This window comes from Prionailurus bengalensis, chromosome B2 (genome assembly GCF_016509475.1).
Source record: "Prionailurus bengalensis isolate Pbe53 chromosome B2, Fcat_Pben_1.1_paternal_pri, whole genome shotgun sequence".
Lineage (NCBI taxonomy): Eukaryota > Metazoa > Chordata > Mammalia > Carnivora > Felidae > Prionailurus > Prionailurus bengalensis.
This window is the reverse complement of record NC_057349.1, coordinates 29,099,760-29,118,987: the sequence shown is the minus strand read 5'-3', so window position 1 is coordinate 29,118,987 and position 19,228 is coordinate 29,099,760. Positions and strand designations below refer to the sequence as shown.

The 19,228-nt window shown below is 42.1% G+C and overlaps 1 protein-coding gene and 1 non-coding gene across 2 annotated transcripts in view; both read right to left on the bottom strand.

Annotated features, from left to right (window-relative positions):
• Positions 1-19,228, bottom strand: part of LOC122490428 (class I histocompatibility antigen, Gogo-B*0102 alpha chain) — a 107,568-nt gene that overhangs the window by 72,669 nt on the left and 15,671 nt on the right.
• LOC122490752 lies at positions 17,552-17,658 on the bottom strand. The gene has a single exon (XR_006299261.1). It is a non-coding gene; the product is annotated as a U6 spliceosomal RNA (small nuclear RNA).

Sequence of the window (19,228 nt, the reverse complement as noted above, 5' to 3'; positions counted from 1 at the left end):
TTAGGGCTGAATAGTCTTGCAATATACTGTGCGTGTCTGATCCATCTGTCTTTGAGAATGAAAGCATTTGTTTAAACAGACAAGGGAAGGAGGCAAGCAGGCTACCATTACAGAGATTACCAGTGCGAGTCAGGCAACCAGCACTCATGTATAGGAAGGTCATTCTGTGGGATAAAATAACTGTTCTCACATAGCACAGGACCAGAGTGGTAGTTCATCACAAATCCTGGATGTTGGCTGTGTGGCTGATGGAACAATTCTTCCTCGTTCTGATCCATGACCTACTTATGAAACAGAAAATGGATGGGAAGGACTATAAGGAAATAAGGCTGGGAATGAAATGTCTAACATAGTTTACCTTCAATCATTAGTAAGGTCAGCTCCCTACCAAACCCTGGTATTGCCTACGCTGATTGGCATTTCAAGTGCCATTGTCAACATTGTTCTGAAAGGTAAATAATGAGGGATGCTGTCTCAACCTATGCTACAGACAGGACTTGGACCGATTCCCCACCTTAAGTAAAAGAATATTTCTCTGAGACACGGTTCTGAATGGCTCTCAGGGAGAAACTTCTTTGAAAAAAAAATTGTATTGGAATGGAAACGTGGAAGGCCAAAATGTTTCATTATAGATGAGAATGGAACAAAGTCTAAAATGTGTCTAGAATGACAATTTCCTGGAAAAATCCTAAGGAGTAAGAAACACCTGTGGGCAGAGACAAACTAAAACGCCAATGAGAAACCTCTTGAAAACGCAGTCTGTAAGAGATCTGTATACTTCCTTCTGAAAAAGAGGGAAATCTGCCTTGGGTGTTTTTCCTGCCCTTTTCATCAGCAGATAGATACAGGAGTTGTGGGTCCATGCTCCTGGCTGTTGCTCAAGTTTTTGGAACCATTCTTGAGGCTCATTTTTAAACTAAATATATAATTTATTTTCAAGTTAGCTAACATACAGTGTATACAGTGTGCTCAGGATTTGGGGGTAGATTCCTGTGATTCATCACTTACAGACAACACCCAGTGCTCATCTCAACGAGTGCCCCCCTCAATACCTATCGCCCATTTATTCCTCTCCTCCTCACAACAAAATCAGTTTGTTCTCTGTATTTAAGATTCTTTTATGGTTTGCCTCCCTCTCTGTTAGAAACTATTTTTCCCCTTCCCTTCCCCCCATGGCGTTCTGTTTCTCAAGTTCCACATAGGAGTGAAAACATATGATATCTGTCTTTGACTGACTTATTTCACTTAGCCTAATACCTTCCAGTTCCATCCACATTGTTGCAAATGGCAATGTTTCATTCTATCTTATTGCCAAGTAGTATTCCATTGTATATATAAAACACATCTTTATCCACTCATCAGTGGATGGATATCTAGGATCTTTCCATAAATTGGATATTTTGAAAATGTCTGTGATAAACTTTTGGGCACATGTGCCCCTCTCCTTGGGGTGCCCGGGTGGCTCAGTCAGTTGAGCGTCCGACTTCGGCCCAGGTCATGATCTCACAGTTCGTGAGTTCGAGCCCCGTGTCAGGCTCTGTGCTGACAGATCAGAGCCTGGAGCCTGCTTCAGATTCTGTGTCTTCCTCTCTCTTTGCCCCATCCCCACTCGTGCTCTGTCTCTCTCTGTCTTAAAAATAAACATTAAAAATTTTTTTTAAAGTATCAGCACCCCTGTATCATTTGGATAAAATCCTAGTAGTGCTACTGCTGCATCTTAGGGTAGAGCTATTCTTAATTTCTGAAGAAACTCCACACTGTTTTCCAGAGAGGCTACACCAGTTTGCATTCCCAACAGTGCAAGAGGGTTCCCATCTCTCTACATCCTCGCCAGCATCTGTTGTTTCCAGAGTTGTTAATTTTAGCCACTCTCACTGATGTGAGGTGGTATACCAATGTTTTTTTCACTTACATTTCCCTCAAAATGAGTGAGGTTGAGCATCTTTTCATGTGACTGTTGGCTAACTCTATGTCGTCTTTGGAAAACTATTCATGTCTTCTGCCCATTTCTTCACTGAATTTTTTTTGGATCCTGAGATTGGTAAGTTCTTTATAGATTTTGGATCCTAGTCCTTTATCCAATATGTCACTTGCAAATATCTCCTCCCATTCTGTCAGCTGCCTTTTCATTTTGATTGTTTTCTTTGCAAGGCAGAAATATTTTATCTTCATGAGGTCCCAATAGTACATTTTTGCTTTTATTTCCCTTGATTTTGGAGATGTGTCAGGCAAGAAATTGCTGTGGCTGAGTTCAAAGAGGTGCATTTATTTTTGAATGACCATTTTCTGCTCTAAGTCCTGGAACTTACCTCATATGGGTGCAGTGTGTTCTTCAGAATGAAGTCATCTAAATCAGCCAGGAGAGGAAGGAAGCCAGCTTAACCATCACTGCACTTACACCAGCCAGCCAAGCACTAACAGCTTTCTGATAGAAAAGCAATCTTTTTGGTTGACAGAAAGTAATTACTCTATGTTAGCACAGAACCAGAGTGAGAACTCACCACCAGTTCCTGGGAGCTCACTGTGTGAGTGACAGCCTCACAGCCTCAGCCTGCAACCCATGTCCTAGTTAGCAAGTAGCAATGGGATGGGAATGGCTCTATGGACAACGAAAGTTTTCATTTTAGATGAGAATGAAATAAAGCTGAGAGTGAAATATCTTGCTCCACTTGCCTTGCCCCAGAAGTGAGGACAGCTCCCTCCTAACACCTTTGGCCCTTCCAACACACAAATATTCTGTGATGGGTGCTTTCCACAGACCTACATCTGATGTGAATAGAGATCTGGAAGGCAAGTCCCAGGGATCCTATGGCCCAACCTATTCTGATGGCACAGTAATTCATCTAGAATCCCCAATTAAAATCAGAGGGATTTACTCCCAGGGCCCTTATTGGCTCATGGGAGATTCTAGTATTAAATACATTAAGTGGATGGGATGTCTGGGTGGTTCAGTTTGTCAAGATTCTGATTTTGGTTCAGGTCATAATCTAGTGTTTCACAAGTTTGAGCCCCACATCTTGTTCTCTGCTTTCAACTCAGAGCCAGCTTTTGATCTGTCCATTTCTGCTCTTCCCCTGCTTGCATGATCTCTCTGTCAAAAATAAAAATAAACATTAAAAAAGTGTAAAAGGATGGAAATAGGTAAACCTAGGGACAATTTTCCTTATGAGAGAAGATTATGGGTAAATATGAAGAAGGAATGTCTAGTGCAATCGTCTGGCAAGCTGTCTAAAGAATAAGAAACATATATGGGCTAGGGCAAAGGGAAACCTCCATCATTTGCAGTGGGAGTCCTGATGGCAAGATGCCTTTATTTTTACATAGGAGAGGGAAATCTGGAGTTCACTGTTTCCTTTCCATCCTACCAGTGGATAAAACAGCAGTGATTCAAGGGTAGTGGGTTTGTGCTCCAGGCTAGTGCTCAAGTGTTTGGAACGGGGATGTGGTGCATTAGTTCTTGAATGGTCATTTTTTGTGCTAAACAGGTCCTTGAGAAGGTTGCACATGGGTGAACCAAGTGCTCTTCATAGTGAAAGCATCTTTAATTGCCAAGAAGGGAGATAAATTGTTTAACCACCATTTCTTATATCGGCTGGCAAAAACCAAGTACTCACAGAAAAACAAACTTTCCTTTGTGATATCAGAAACTGGCTGCTCTCGGTTAGCACATCTTGGTCAGAGCTTAGTAGTAATGGCTGGGCACTCACTATGTGACAGCTTAATTTCCTTTGCCTGGGTCCCAAGATATACTTTATAGTTATCAGTACTAGCCAGGTAATTGGAATGGCTAAACACACAGGGTCAAAATTTTCCACTTCAGCTGTTAATGGGATAACACTCATAATTAAATGTCTAGCTCCATTGTTCCTCATGTCACATAAATGAGGATAGCTCTCTCCCAATATCTCTAACCCTGACAACACGGAATTCCTGCTGGGAACATTGAAATTTGCTGGGCTTATCTTTGTGAACATAGGACTGAGAGGCAATTTTTGAGGGGCCCTGTTGCCCAATGTATCCCAGAGTTCCAAGAACTTAACCAGACTCTTGAATTAAAGTAGATAAAATACTGTCCATGAAAGCACAACATGGAGAACTTAGCTTGAAAAAAAGCAACAGGTTGGAGAAGGATACACAGAAGGCAAAGTTACTTATTACAGAAGAAAATGGAATATAACAAAAAATTAAGTGACTAGCACATTCTCCTAGCAAGATGGTTGTTTCAGGAGCAAGAACATTCTGTGGGCTAGGTCCAAGGGAAACCTCTTGCATTGTTCCTTCAGAAAGAGATGGCAAGTTGCTGGCAATGGCTGTTTTTTCCCTGTCCTTGGAGGCTATAATGGTTCATAGCAGGTCCTGGCTTATGGCTGGACCTCAAGTATTTAAAAAGTGATCTGGTGCACTAGTCCTTGGATGGGTTGTTTCTGCACATAGCTGATCCTGAAGAATACTGCTAATAGATGAACTGTCTGCTCTTCAGAGTGCAGGCATCTCTTGAAGCCTGTGGAAGGGCTTTAGCATGGGAGCAGCGTGGGAACTCTCCACCAGTCCCTGGTTTTTCAGTGAGTTATTAACAGGCCCACTGTGCCTGGTGGGAACCAAGATATGTTTAGAGCAACAGCAAAGGATAGGTTGCCTGGGTGGCTCAGTCAGTTAAGCGGCTTACTCTTGACATGCTCAGGTCATGTTCTCGGGATCATGAGTTCAAGTTGCACATCAGGCTTTGTGTACACTGCACAAAGCCTGCTTCAGATCCTCTGTCTTCCTTTCTGCTTCTACATCTCTCTCTTTCTCAAAAATAAATGTTAAGAAAGAGAAAACAGCAAGAGAATGGGAATGGATACATAGAGGGACAAAGTTCTTCATTTCATATGAGAGTGGGACAAGGTAAGTATAAAGTGACTAGTATAATCTATTTGAAGCTGGCTGTCTTCAGAAGAATAAGCACCTTTGCTTGGGGGAAAGGGAACAACACTACTGGTTCTATCAGACCAGAAGAAGCTTTCATCTGAAATTCAAATTAGAATGGGATAAAACTGAAAACGTGATGTATGGCTCAGTGTTTCCTTGTTCCAGAAGCAGGACCCAATATCTTCCAACTCCTCTGGGCCTGCTTACATGCAAACACTCTGTGCTGGGTACCTTAAAATGCCTTAGGTTTCCCGATGTACACAGAGTTCTAAAACGCAAGTGGTGACAACCTCCATAGCCCAATGTATTCCAGGGTCAAGAGAACTTGAGTCAACTCTTCAGTTAAAATGAGAATGAATTTGTCTTAAAATCTGGACTTGAACGCCTATCAGAGTAAACCAAGTATGAAAAAAGAGCTAAAAGGTGGACATGGAACCCTTCAGGCCCAAAACGCTTTCTTACAGATGAGAAAAGGGAAAAAAAAACGAAGAATGAAGTGACTAGCATAATCTCAAGAGTAAGAAACACCAAGGGTGTTACACCTTGGTTGAAGGATAACATCTATTGTCTACACCTGATTCCCCTACTGCATGAAATGTTCACCCAGAACTTTGGAAAGACAGGAATTATTCTGACCATTGCGTCTTTTCCTGCCCTTTCTATCAACTATCAATGCAACATGCATTCAGTGGTTCAGGGTCAGTCTCCCTGCTGTCAAGCCCTGGGTGCAAGAATCCTTGAATGGGTTCTTTCTACCCTGACCTATCTCTGGGAGAAAAATGCCCAAGAGACTTCTGCTTTTCAGGATGAGGGTAGCTCATTTAGCCAGTTGAAGGGAGTGAAAGCACTGATCTCTCACAGTGTCGAGTATATGTCTCTGTCCCCATCGTTCCCCGCATAGATTTTCAAACATTTCTGAGTGAAACGAGATGTTAGTTGAGACATGGTATGGCGATCGTGTTGTTTCACTGAGTTGAGTATATAGCGCATAGCCTATAGGCGCTGCATTTGTTTTCAGAGTGCTCATTCGGTGAAACCTGATGTAGGAAAGTTTGTCACCACAGCGTTGTTTTACAGAAGTGAATATGTGGCACTTTCGACACAAGCCCCGCAGAGTTTGTCAAACAGTTCTAAGTGAAACGAGATGTTCTTTACAAGATGGTTTCCCCACACTGTTGCTTCAGAGTTGAGTAAATGGCACTTACCGTGTCGGCTCCGCATAGGCTTTCAAAGAGTTTTCATTTAGTGAAATCTGATGTTAGTTGAGTGCTTCACCGCAGTGTGGGTGGACAGAGTGGTGTCTATGGCACTTAATGTGTGCACTTTCCTTGTAGGTCTTTGTGAAGGATATGAAAGTATTTTAACTTTGTGACACCAGATGTTAGGCGAAAGGTGATTTCTCCACATTGTTTCTCTCAGGTTTAAGTATACAGCCCTTACCGTTTAGGTCCCGCATAGGTTTTGAAAGTGTTCCCACTCAGTGAAACCAGATGTTAGTTGAACGTTGGTTCGCTCCCAGTATTCTCTCACACCCTCGAGCATGTGTCATTTTTCTCATCGTTCGCCACATAGGTTTTGAAACTCTTCTGACTTGAGACGAGATTTTAAGTGAAAGAAGTCTCTCCACAATATTTTTACACAGGATCGAGTATGTGTCACAGTCACCATTTCCCCCCGCAAATTTTATCACAAACTTCTAACTTCGTGTTTGAAAAACCCATGCGGGGGCCTATGCGGACAGTGCCATATGCTGAACGCAACACAGTGGTGAACGCATCTTCGGATACCATCTGGTTTCGCCGTTACAAGTGTTTATAAACCTATGGGGGTCTGCCACGGAAGCGCCGTAAGCTCAAGACTGTGAAACCACAGTGTCCCGAAACTATCTTTCAACTACCATCTGGTTTCAGTACGCTAAAAGTGTTTGAACAATAGGCGGGCCTATTGGGATACTATCATAGAGTCAACTCTGTGACACAATACTGTGGCGAAACAGCCTTTCAACTTACGTCTGGTTTCAGTAAGTAATTAAAACCTATATGGTGCCTACGAGGGAAGCGCCATCTGTTCTCTGTGAGGCAACACTGCGGGGAACTAAGAGTTCTACTAACGTTCAACTGACGTTCAACTAACGCCTCGTTGCATGAAGTTAGAAATGTTTGAAAAACTTGCGGGGCCTTTGCCGAAAGTGCCTTATAGTCTCTCAAACTGCACCTTGCAGAAACCATCATCTTTCAACCATGTCGTATCACGAAGTTAGAAATGGTTGAATACCCATGTGGGGAACGATGTGGAAAGTGACATATACTCGACACGGTGGGAGAATACTGTGGACGAACCATCTTTCAACTAACATCTTGTTTCCCTGAGTTGGACATGTTTGCAAACCTAAAGGGCTTAGGAGGGAAGTGCCATATACTGAAATCTGTAGAGCCGCACTGGGGGCGGGGGTGGGGGGTGGGGGAAGAACCATCTTTCAACTGACACCTTGGCTCACTTAGAAGTGTTTGAAAAACCCGGGCGAGACCTACAAGGAAAGTGCCCTATAGGCAACACTGTGAAACAACGCTGTGTAGGAATCTTTGAACTCATATCATGTTTCCCTGTTACAAGTGGAGAAATCCTGTATCTATTAGTATAAAGAAAGCGCCGTTTACCTAACTTTGTGAAACATTGTGGGGAAACTCTCTTTCAAAAACCACTGGGTCAACTAAGTTGGAAGTGTTGGAAAACCCATGAGAGGCTTATACGGAAAGTGCCAGACACTCAACTCTGTCACCCATCACTGTGTTGAAACCGTTGTGAAACAACCATCTCGTTTCACAAGTTTAGAAGTGTTCAAAAACTTCTGTGGGGCTCGTGAGTAAAGTGCCATTCTCTGTCAAACAGCGCGTAGCGGGCAAGGTCTGCCCACTAACATCACGTTTCACTGTTACACGTCTTTGAAAACCCATGTGGAGCTTACGCGGTAAGTGCCATATACTCAAATCTGTCAAGGAGCACTATGGGGAAGCCATCCTTCCATCTCCTTCCACTAAGAATTGGAAACGCGTTGCCTAGGAGGAGGTAGTGCCCTACACTCAACTCTGTGAAACAACATTGTGGGGAAAGCTTCTTTCAACTATCATGTTCTGTCCCCGAGTTAGACGGGCTTGAAAACTATCCCGCACCTGTGTGGAAACTGCCTTATATTCGACCCAGTGAAACACTGTGGGGAAACTACTTTTCAAGTAATATTTCGTTTCACTAAGTTAGAAGTGCTTGAAAACCTATGCGGAACCTGTGGGGACAGTGCCATTATACTCAACCCGGTCAAGGAGCACTTTGGGGAACCAACCTATCTTTCACCTAACATCTCGTTTCACCTGAGAACTGTCTGAAAAACTATGCGGGCCCTACAGGGTGTCATATACTCACCTCTGTGAAAAAACACTGTGTGGAAACCATATTTCAACTAACGTCGTTTCACTAGGGTAGAAGTGTTTGAAAACCTATGCGGGATCTATGCAGAAAGCGCCATATACCGAAATCTGGGCACTACACTGTGGGGAAACCCGTCTTTCAGTTGTCATCTTGTTTCGCTAAGGGAGAAAGAAGGGTTAGAAAACCTATGCGCGGCCTAGGCCGAAAGGGACATAGACTCAACTGTGAACGAAACAAAACAATACAAAACAAAACAAAACAACACTGTGGAGACGCAGGGTCTTTCAGCTCACATCTGGTTTCACAAAGTGAAGATAGTGTGAAAACTTACGAATCACTCACAGGGAAAGGGCCACATACTCAACTCTGTGAAACAAAAGTGTGGGGAAAACATTTTTCACCTAATATCTGGTCTCACTAAGTGAAAAGTGTTTGACCACACATGCGGGGCCTAGGCAGACAGTGCCATAGACTCAACTCTGTGAACCAACACTGGGGTGAAAGAATCTTTCAACAAACATCTGGTTTCTCTAGGTTCGGTGTGTTTGAAACCTCTTACGGGACCATCAGGCAAAATGCCATACACTCCACTCCGAAATAACACTGTGGTAAAACACTCTTTCAACTAACATCTGATTTCACAGGGAACTCTTTGAAAACCGACGCGGGGGCCCTACAGGGCAAGTGCCATAGACGCAACTCAAGCAACAATGGGGGTGGGGAGAAACTATCTTTCAACTAAACGTCTCGTTTTCAGTAGATTAGAAAGTGCCATATACTCAGTTCTATCACGCTGCACTGTGCGGAAACCATCTTTCAACTAAATGTTGCATCACGGAGTTAGAAATATTTGACAACCCATGCACGGAACGATGTGGAAAGTGACATATACACGACACTGTGAGAGACGTGGGCAAACCATCTTTCCGCTAACTTCTCGTTTCACCGAATTAGAAGTGTTTGAAAACCTATGCGGGGCCTATTCCTAAAGTGTCATTCCCTTTGAAACCACTCTTGGTAACAACACCGCGGCGAAACAATGTTTCAACTAAATCCTGTTTCACTAATTAGGTGAGTACCGCTTGAAACCTATGCGGGAACTACAGGGTGAGTGCCGTATACTCAATGCGGAGAAACAACACTGAAGGGAAACCATCTTTCATCCAACATCTCCTTTCACTGTTGCAAGTGTTTGAAAATGAATGTGCGGCTTATGCCCAAAGTGCCACACACTGTGGCCCCACTCTCAAAATGCACTTGGCGGAAACCATCTTTCAACTAACATCTTGTATCGCTGAGTGAGAATTGTTAGAAACCTATGCAGGGAACGATGTGGAAAGTGACATACAGCCGAGACTGGGAGATATTACCGTGGACAAACCGTCTTTCAACGAGCCTCTTGTTTCACTAAGATAGAAGCGTTTGAAAACCCATTCAGGGAAGTATGAGGACAGGGACGTAAAACAACAGTGTTGTCAAACCATAATTCCACTGACACCGTGTTTCACTGAGAAGTGTTGGAAATCTATCGGGAGTCTAAGCGGAAAGTGCCATCCACTCAGCTGTGCGAAAGCACTGTAGGGAAGCTATCCTTCGACTATCTTGTTTCATTACCTTGGAAGTTGTTGGACAACCTAGCACAGCCCATGAGGAAAGTTACATGTACTCAATTCTGTCAAGTAGCACTTTGGGGAGCCTATCTTTCAACTACCATCTCGTTTCCCTAAGGTAGTAGTGTTTGAAATCCCAGGCGGAGATTTTGCGGATAGTGCCATATCATCTACTCTGTGAAACACTGTGGGGATACCGTCTTGCAAGGAAGATCTCTTGTCGCCAAGTTAGACGTGGTAGTAATCATATACGGGGCCTGGGCAAAGTGTCATATACTGAACTCTGTGAAACAACCTGGTAGGGAAACCATCTCTCAACTGACATGTCCTTTCACTAAGAGTTTGAAGAGCAATGCGGGGACCAGGCAGAGCGCGTCATATACTGAATTCTGTGAAACAACACTGTGGGGAAACCCTCTTTCCACTGTCTCGTTTCACTAAGTTAGAATTGTTTCAGAAACTATGAGAAGCCAATGCCGGACGTGCCATAGCCTCAACTCTGTCAACCAGCACTTTGCAAGCACTAGTGTTTTGAAACTCTTTCAACTCTCACCTGATTTCACCAAGTGAGAACTCTTGGAAAACCTATTAGGGGCCTAGGCCAAAAGAGCCATATACTTAGCCGCGTCGACCAGGACTTTGCAAAAACAATCTATTAAGTAGCATCTTGTTTCCCTGTTAGAAGTATATGAAAACATACGCGGGGAACGCTGCAGAAAGTGACATATACACGACTCTGAGAGAATACTGTGAACAAATCACCTTTCAAATGCCATCTATCTTGTTTCACTAAGAAGGATTTGAAGACCTATGTGGGAAGTATGCAGAAAGGTGCATATACTCAATCAACTATGTGAGCAAACACTGTGGACAAAGCATCTTTCACCTAACATCTGGCTTCAAGTTAAAATAGTTTGACAACCTGTGGATCACCTACAAGGAAAGGGCCATATGCTCAACTCTTGAAACAACACTGAGTAGGAACCACGTTTCATCTAAGATCTGATTTCACTAAATTAGAAAAGTTTGACTACACGTGCGGGGCCTGGGCAGATAGTGCGATACACTCCACTCTGTGAAACAGCATTGTTTGGAAACACTCAACGCTCATCTGATTTCACTGAGAACTCTTTGAAAACCCTTTCGAGGCCTATGACAAAAGTGACCTGTGAAAGAACACTGTGGTGAAACAATCTTTCAACTATCATCTGGTTTCACTGAGTGAGAGAGACTTTTTAAAACACCTAGGCGGGGCCTACACAGTAAGTGCCATATACTCAAGTTTGTGAAAAAGCACCGTGGGGAAGCCATCTTTCAACTGCCATCTAGTTTCACCAAGTTAGAAGGGTTTCAAAAAACTATGAGGGGCCTGTGACGGAACGGCCATATACTCAGCTCTGGCAAACGGCACTTTGCAGAAACCGTCATTCAACCAACATTTTCTCACTACGTTCGAAGTGTTTGAAAGCCTATACGGGGAACGATGTGGAAAGTGGCATGCATTCGACACTGGGAGAATACTGTGGATAAACCGTCTTTCAACTAACAACTTGTTTCACTAGATCGAAGCCTAATAAAACCTAGGCGGGGACCATGTGGAAAGGGCCAGGTAATCAACTCTGCGAAAAAACACCATGGAGAAAGAACTTTCAACTCACATCTAGTTTCACAAAGAAAACTTTGAAAACCTATGCATGAACTCCTTATGGAAAGTGCCATGGGTGCAACTCTGGAAACAAGGTGGGGAAGGCATGTTTCCCTTAGAATCTGCTTTCACCAAGTTAGAAACGCTTGAATACACATTCGGGACCAAGGCGGACGATGCCATACACTTCACTCTGTGAAACAACACTGTGGTGAAACACCCTTTCAACTAACTCCTGATTTCACTTAGTGAGAACTGCTTGAAAATCTATGCAGGACCTACAACGTAAGTGCCATATACTCTACTCTGTGAAACACCAAAGGGAAGCCATCACCCAAAATCTGGTTTCACTAAGTCACAAAGTCGTTGGAACATACACGGGTGGCCTAGCAGTGCCTTTTACTCAACTCTGGCAAAGACACTCTGTGTGGAAACGATCCTTCAACGAACATCTTGCTTCAGAAGTTAGAAGCGTTTGAAAAACTATGCGGGGCCAATGACGAACGTGCCATAAGCTCAACTCTGAATGGAACACTGTGCAGAAACTATCTTTCAAAAATCATCAGGTTTCACTATGGTAGATGTGGTTCAAACCGTTTATGGGGCCAACCCATAAAATGCCTTATACGCTACTCTGGCAATCTACACGGCGGTGAAAGACTCTTTCAACAAACATCTGATTTCACTGAGAACTGTTTGGAAACTTATGCGGGGCCTAAACGGTAAGTTCCATGGACTCAATCTGTGAAGCAACGTTGTGGGGAGGCCACCTTGCAGCTGACATCTCACTTCACTTAGTTGGAACTCCTTGACAAACTTGCAGGGCTTGTGGCGAAAGTGCCCTATGGTCAACTCTGTGGTGAAAAACTTTCCACTAACCTCAGGTTTCACTAAACGAGAACCCTTTGAAGACAAGTGCGGCGCCTACAGACCAAGTGCCATAGTCTCAACTCTGTGAAACAACCCTGTCGCCAAACCATCTTTCCACTAACATCTCGGTTCACTAAATTAGAAATGTTTGAGAAATCTATGCGGGGAACGTTCAGGACAGTGACATATACTCGACGCCGTGAGAGAATAATGTGGACAAACCGTCTTTCAAACAACAACACTGGGGGGGAACCATCTTTCAACTAAAATTAAAATTTGCCTTAAAATTAAGTTTTTCAAAACTATGTGGGGCCTATGCCCAAAGTGCAATATACTCAACTCTGTCAAACTGCACTTTGTGGACAGCATCTTTCAAGTAATATCTTGCATCACTGAGTTAGAAGTGTTTGAAAAAACATCTTGTTTCACTGTTAGAAGTGTTTGAAAAACACTGCGCAGCTTAGGCAGAAAGTGCGTGTTCTCAACTCTATGAAACAGCACTGTGGGATAAACATCTTGCAGTTAACATCTTGTTTCACAAAGTGAAAATGGTTTCAAAACCTTTGCATGGCTTACGTGGAAGGAGCCATAGACTTAACTCTGTGAACCAACACTGTGGAGAAACAATCCTTCCCTGAGTCAGAAGGGTTGGAATACACATGCGGGGCCTAGAAGGAGAGTGCCACGCGCTCTAGTCTGTGAAACAACAATGTGGCGAAACCGTCTTTCAACTAACATCTCCGTTCACTCAGAAATGTCTGAAAAGGTCTGCGGGACCTGCGCCGAAAATACATTCTACAGCACTTGGCGGAAACCATCTGTCAAGGAACATCTTTTATGACTAAGGTAGAAAGAAGTGTTTGAAAACCTTTGTGGGGATCGATGAGGAAAGGGACAGCGTGAGAGAATACACTGCGGGACAATTTTTCAAGTAGCATCTCGTTTGCAAACCTATGCGGGGCCTATGCGCGAAGTGCCATACACTCTGTGAAACCACACGGTGGAGAAAGCATTTTTCAACTAACTTGTGGTTTCGCTGAGTGCGCGACCTATGCGGGTCCTATGCGTTCAGAAAGTGCCATGTACTGAAATCAGTGGAACAACACTGCGCGGAACCATCTTTCCACTAACATCGCTAGGTGAGACGTGTATGAAAACCTATGCCCGCCCTATGAGGAAAGTAAAACATACTCACCTTTGTGAAAACACACTGTGGGGAAAGCACCTTACACCTGACATCTGGTTTTACAACGTTAACATTGTTTGAAAACCCAAGCATGGCCTACATGGAAAGAGCCAAATGCTCAACCCCCTGAAACAAGACTATTAGGGAGGGGTTCTTTCACCCAAACTTCGTTTCACTGAGTTTGAAGTGTTTGAAGACTCATGCGAGGCCTGTGAACATACTGCAATATACTCACCTCTGTGAAAGAAGCTTGTAGAGAAAGCCTCTTTCAATTAAAGTGGGAAGCCTTCCAGAGGTTGAGCTTTGTGTAATCTCCAAACAGGGAAGTGACATGTGACATAAACACAGAAAGATCTAAATTCACTTGAAAGACAGTGTGTCATTCGTGGTTCCTGCACTTTTTCAAATTCTACTATCAGCTAGAAATGAGGAGTTTGAATATTTTCAAACACTTAGGATTAGAGAATGTCAGAAACATTGAAACTTCAGGATAACACCCTCTGCTGTGTTTTTCTTCATTTATTCTAAACATCTCAGGGGCAAATATTTGATTTTATTTGATTACTGCTGAACTATAAACATAAAGACAAAACAAAAGGAAGTATTCTTGGAATACGTGAGTCAGTCACAATAAACATTAAGCTTTTTTTTTTCCGTTTTCTTGTTTTTCTTGTGTTTCTTTTAAGAGCTCTTTGGAATAAGTTCAAAATGAGACCTCCAGCTTTGCTTTTCTTGTTCAGGATTGCTTTGGTTACTTGGGGTCTTATGTCATTCCATAGGAATTTCAGGATCGTTTTTTCTGTGAATGATACCGGTGGTATTTTGTTAAGGATTGCCTTAAATGTGTAGATTGCTTTGGGTAATATAGCCATCTAAACCAAGTTTGTACTTCCAAACCATGGGCAGGGAATGTTTTCCCATTCATTTTTGTCCTCTTTCAGTTCCATGTTATGTTCCCAGAGTACACAAATTATACCTCTTTGGTTACATTGATGTCTATCTTACAAAGTACCATTGGTGCAATTGTCAATGGATTCATTCATTGATTTCTCTTTCTGGGTGGGTGGGGGATGAACATTGGCAGAGGGGCGTTGAGGAGGACACTTGTTATGATGAGCACTGGTTTTTGTGAATAAATGAGGAATCACTGAATTGTACTCCAGAAACTAATATTGCACTGTATGTTAACTAACGAGAATTTAAATAAAATTTTGGGGTAAAATAGGAAAAAAATGAGTAGATGATTTGGTCTTGTTACTTTTACACCTCCATTGTGAGCCTTCTATCCTAACTCAGTTTATCTTGGAGCTTTGTTCACACACACAGTTTTGTTTTGGTGCTGTGCTTTATAAACGTCAAAGAAATATGCCAAAATGGGATATTTGTGAATAAAGTGTTTTTCAGGAAAAATAATAAAACATTTTAATTACTTGATCAGTTTAAAACACTATATATCAATGTACAGGTTGCATTTTATCTAAATTTGTATAATAATTAAAGAAAATTTTATTCAAGACCAATTAATTTTTATGGAAAGACCTTGAGGTTTTATCCACAGCATGTGTGAAGTATGGATTCTGATTTTTTTAGATGTTGACAAAGGAAATCATATACTAAGATGTTAGAGCAGGGAGATCACTTGTATGTGATGGTGGGCAATCCATAATCAGTTATAGACTAGCCACGTCCAGGTTTCATGTTTCTTCCTCAGATATCTAACACAGGGGCACTATAACTGTAAGCAAAGAAAGAACTTTATCTTTGGAGAATTATTTGCCTTTGGAAATGATCTATGTCCTTCTGAATAACAGATCTCTGCATGCCTAGCAGCAGAGGCAGGTGTGGAAGTATTCAGGTGTGGAAGGTGTGGAGATATTCAGAGATATAGTGTTTCTGCCTGAATGATATCCATGCCCTCTCTACTGGGAAAAGTAGGTGCCAGTGGGGTGGGGTGGGTGCTGAAGACCTACTTCTTGAGCAGAGTCTTGGCTGCATTAGCATACGTCATAAAGCAAAGGAGCACACTCATACACTCCTGGGTCAGTGATGTCCTGCGTACCTGGTAGAGGACAAAGACCTGCTATATCTTCACTGGCTCCACATATTTGCCTATATTATGCCGGCTTTTACAGTTGTATACAGTACACCGGAATTCTTAGTATACAGACGTGGCTGAGCACTCCCTACCAGACACCCATCCACTGTTAATGGAGCCTGACATCACATCCTCTGGAGAAATGGCCTTTGTAGTTATTGTCTAAGCTCTCAAGGTACAATGGGGTGAATGATCTCATCAAGGTGCATGCACAGAGTTCTTTCCTTTTTTTGCTTTTACTTATATATATATTTTTCAATATATGAAATCTATTGTCAAATTGGTTTCCATACAACACCCAGTGCTCATCCCAAAAAAAATGCCCCCCGCAATATCCATCACCCACCCTCCCTTCCCTCCCACCCCCCATCAACCCTCAGTTTGTTCTCAGTTGTTTTTTTTTTTTTAAATTTTTTTCAACGCTTATTTATTTTTGGGAAAGAGAGAGACAGAGCATGAACGGGGGAGGGGCAGAGAGAGAGGGAGACACAGAATCGGAAACAGGCTCCAGGCTCTGAGCCATCAGCCCAGAGCCTGATGCGGGGCTCGAACTCACGGACCGCGAGATCGTGACCTGGCTGAAGTCGGACGCTTAACCAACTACGCCACCCAGGCGCCCCTGTTCTCAGTTTTTAAGAGTCTCTTATGCTTTGGCTCTCTCTCACCCTGACCTTTTTTTTTTTTTCTTTCCCCTCCCCCATGGGTTTCTGTTAAGTTCCTCAGGATCCACATAAGACTGAAAACATAGGGTATCTCTCTTTCTCAGTATGGCTTATTTCACTCAGCATGACTCTCCAGTTCCATCCACATTGCCACAAAGGGTCATATTTCATTCTTTCTCATTGCCATAAGCCACAATTTCTTTATCCATTCATCAGTTGATGGACATTTAGGCTCTTTCCATAATTTGGCTATTGTTGAGAGTGCTGCTATAAACATTGGAGTTCACGTGCCCCTAAGCATCAGTTCTTCCAATCCATGAGCATGGAATGTTTTTCCATTTCATTATATTTTCTTCAATTTCCTTCATAAGCTTTCTATAGTTTTCAGCATACAGCTCTTGTACATCTTTGGTTAGATTTATCCCCAGGTATTTTTTGCTTCTTGGTGCAATTCTGAATGGGATCAGTTTATTGTCTTTCAGAATACAATTGATTTCTGTACATTGATTTTGTATCCCGCAACTTTGCTAAATTCATGTATAAGTTCTAGCAGAATTTTGGTGGAGTCTATCGGATTTTCCATGTATAATATGTCATCTGCAAAAAGTCAAAGCCTGATTTCATCTTTGCCAATTTTGATGCCTTTGATTTCCTTTTGTTGTCTGAATGCTGATGCTAGAACTTCCAACACTATGTTAAACTACAGCAGTGAGAGTGGATATCCCTGTCGTGTTCCTGATCTCACGGAAACCCTCTCAGTTTTTCCCCATTGAGGGTGATGTTAGCTGGGGTTTTCATAAATGGCTTTTATTATATTTGTGTCCCTTCTATCCTTTCTTGAGGGTTTTTATTAAGAAAGGATGCTGAATTTTGTCAAATGCCTTTTCTGCATCGATTGACCGGATCACATGGTTCTTATCTTTTATTAGTGGGATGTATCACGTTGACAGATTTGCGAATGTTGAACCAGCCCTGCATCCCAGGAATGAATCCCACTTGATCATGGTGAATAATTTTTTTTAACACAAAATATCTTTCCATTTTTTGTGGATTCTTTAATTTCTTTGATTAATGTCTTATAGTTTTTATTTATTTTTTCTTTATTTTTATTATTTTTTTCTCATTCCAGTGATTTATTTATTCATTTTTTAAAATATGGAACACTTCACGAATTTGCCTGTCATCTTTGCGCAGGGGCCATGCTAATTTTCTCTGTATCATTCCAATTTTAGTATATGTGCTGCCGAAGCGAGCACTGAATAATTCTTTTTATATGCTGTTGAAATCAATTGGCTAGCATTTTCTTGTGAATTTTTGCATCCATATTCATCAGAGATATTGACCTGTAGGTCTCTTTTTTAAAATGGGTCTCTCGTTTAGGAATCAAAGTAATGCTGGCTTCATAGAATGAGACTGGAAGTTTTCCTTCCCTTTCTATTTTTTGGAATAGCTTGAGAAGGATAGGTATCTTCTCTGCTTTAAACGTCTGGTAGGACTCCCCTGGAAAGCCATATCTCGTCTTCTGGGTTTAGGCTGTCTTTGCTGTTCCCCTCTGTTCCTTTAGGTGTGCTGTTAGAATTTGTATTTGGGATTTTTCTTGTTTCTTGAGATGGGCCTGCATTGCAATGTATTTTCCTCTCAGAACTGCCTTTCCTCCATCCCAAAGCGTTTGAATTGTTGTACTTTCATTTTCGTTTCCATATTTTTTAAAATATCTTCTCTGCCTGGTTGACCCACTAATTCTTTAGTAAGGTGATCTTTAACCTCCATGCTTTTGGAGGTTTTCCAGACTTTTTCCTGTGGTTGTTTTCAAGCTGCATGGCATTGAGGTCTGAAATTATATGACCATAGTTCTTGTATACTTATGAAGGGCTGTTTGATGACCCAGTATGTGATCTATCTTGGAGAAGGTTCCATGTGCACTCGAGAAGAAAGTCTATTCTGTTGCTCTGGGATGCAGCGTTCTATATATATATATCAGTCAAAGCCATCTGATCCAATGTATCATTCAGGGCCCTTGTTTCCTTATTGACCATGTGTCTAGATGGTCTATCCATATCTGTAAGTGGAGTGTTAAAGTCCCCTGCAATTACCGCATTCTTATCAAAAAGGTTGCTTATGTGTGTGAATAGTTGTTTTATATATTTGGGGGCTCCCATATTCGGCGCATAGACATTTATAACTGTTAGCTCTTCCTGATGGATAGACCCTGTAATTATGATATAATGCCCTTCTTCCTCTCTTGTTACAGCCTTTACATTAAAGTATCTCTACTCCAGCTGTCTTTTGACTTCCAGTGGCATGATAAATAGTTCTCCACCCCCTCACGGTCAATTTGAAGGTGTCCTCAGGTCTAAAATGAGTTTCTTGTAGACAGCAAACAGATGGGACTTGTTTTTTTATCCACTCTAATAGCTTATGTCTTTTGGTCAGCACATTTAGTCCATTTACGTTGTATTATAGAAAGCTATGGGTTTAGGGTCATTGTGATGTCTGTAGGTTTCATGCTTGTAGAAATGTCTCGTACTCTATTGCACAGGATCCCCGTTAGGATCTCTTGTAGGGCTGGTTTAGTGGTGACGAATTCCTTCAGTTTTTGTTTGGGAAGACCTTTATCTCTCCTTCTATTCTAAATGACAGACTTGCTGGACAAAGGATTCTCGGCTGCATATTTTTTCTGTTCATCACATTTAAGATTTCCTGCCATTCCTTTCTGGCCTGCCAAGTTTCAGTAGAGAGATCCATCACGAATCTTATAGGTCTCCTTTATATGTTACAGCACGTTTATCCCTGGCTTCTTTCAGCATTTTCTCTTTATCCTTGTAT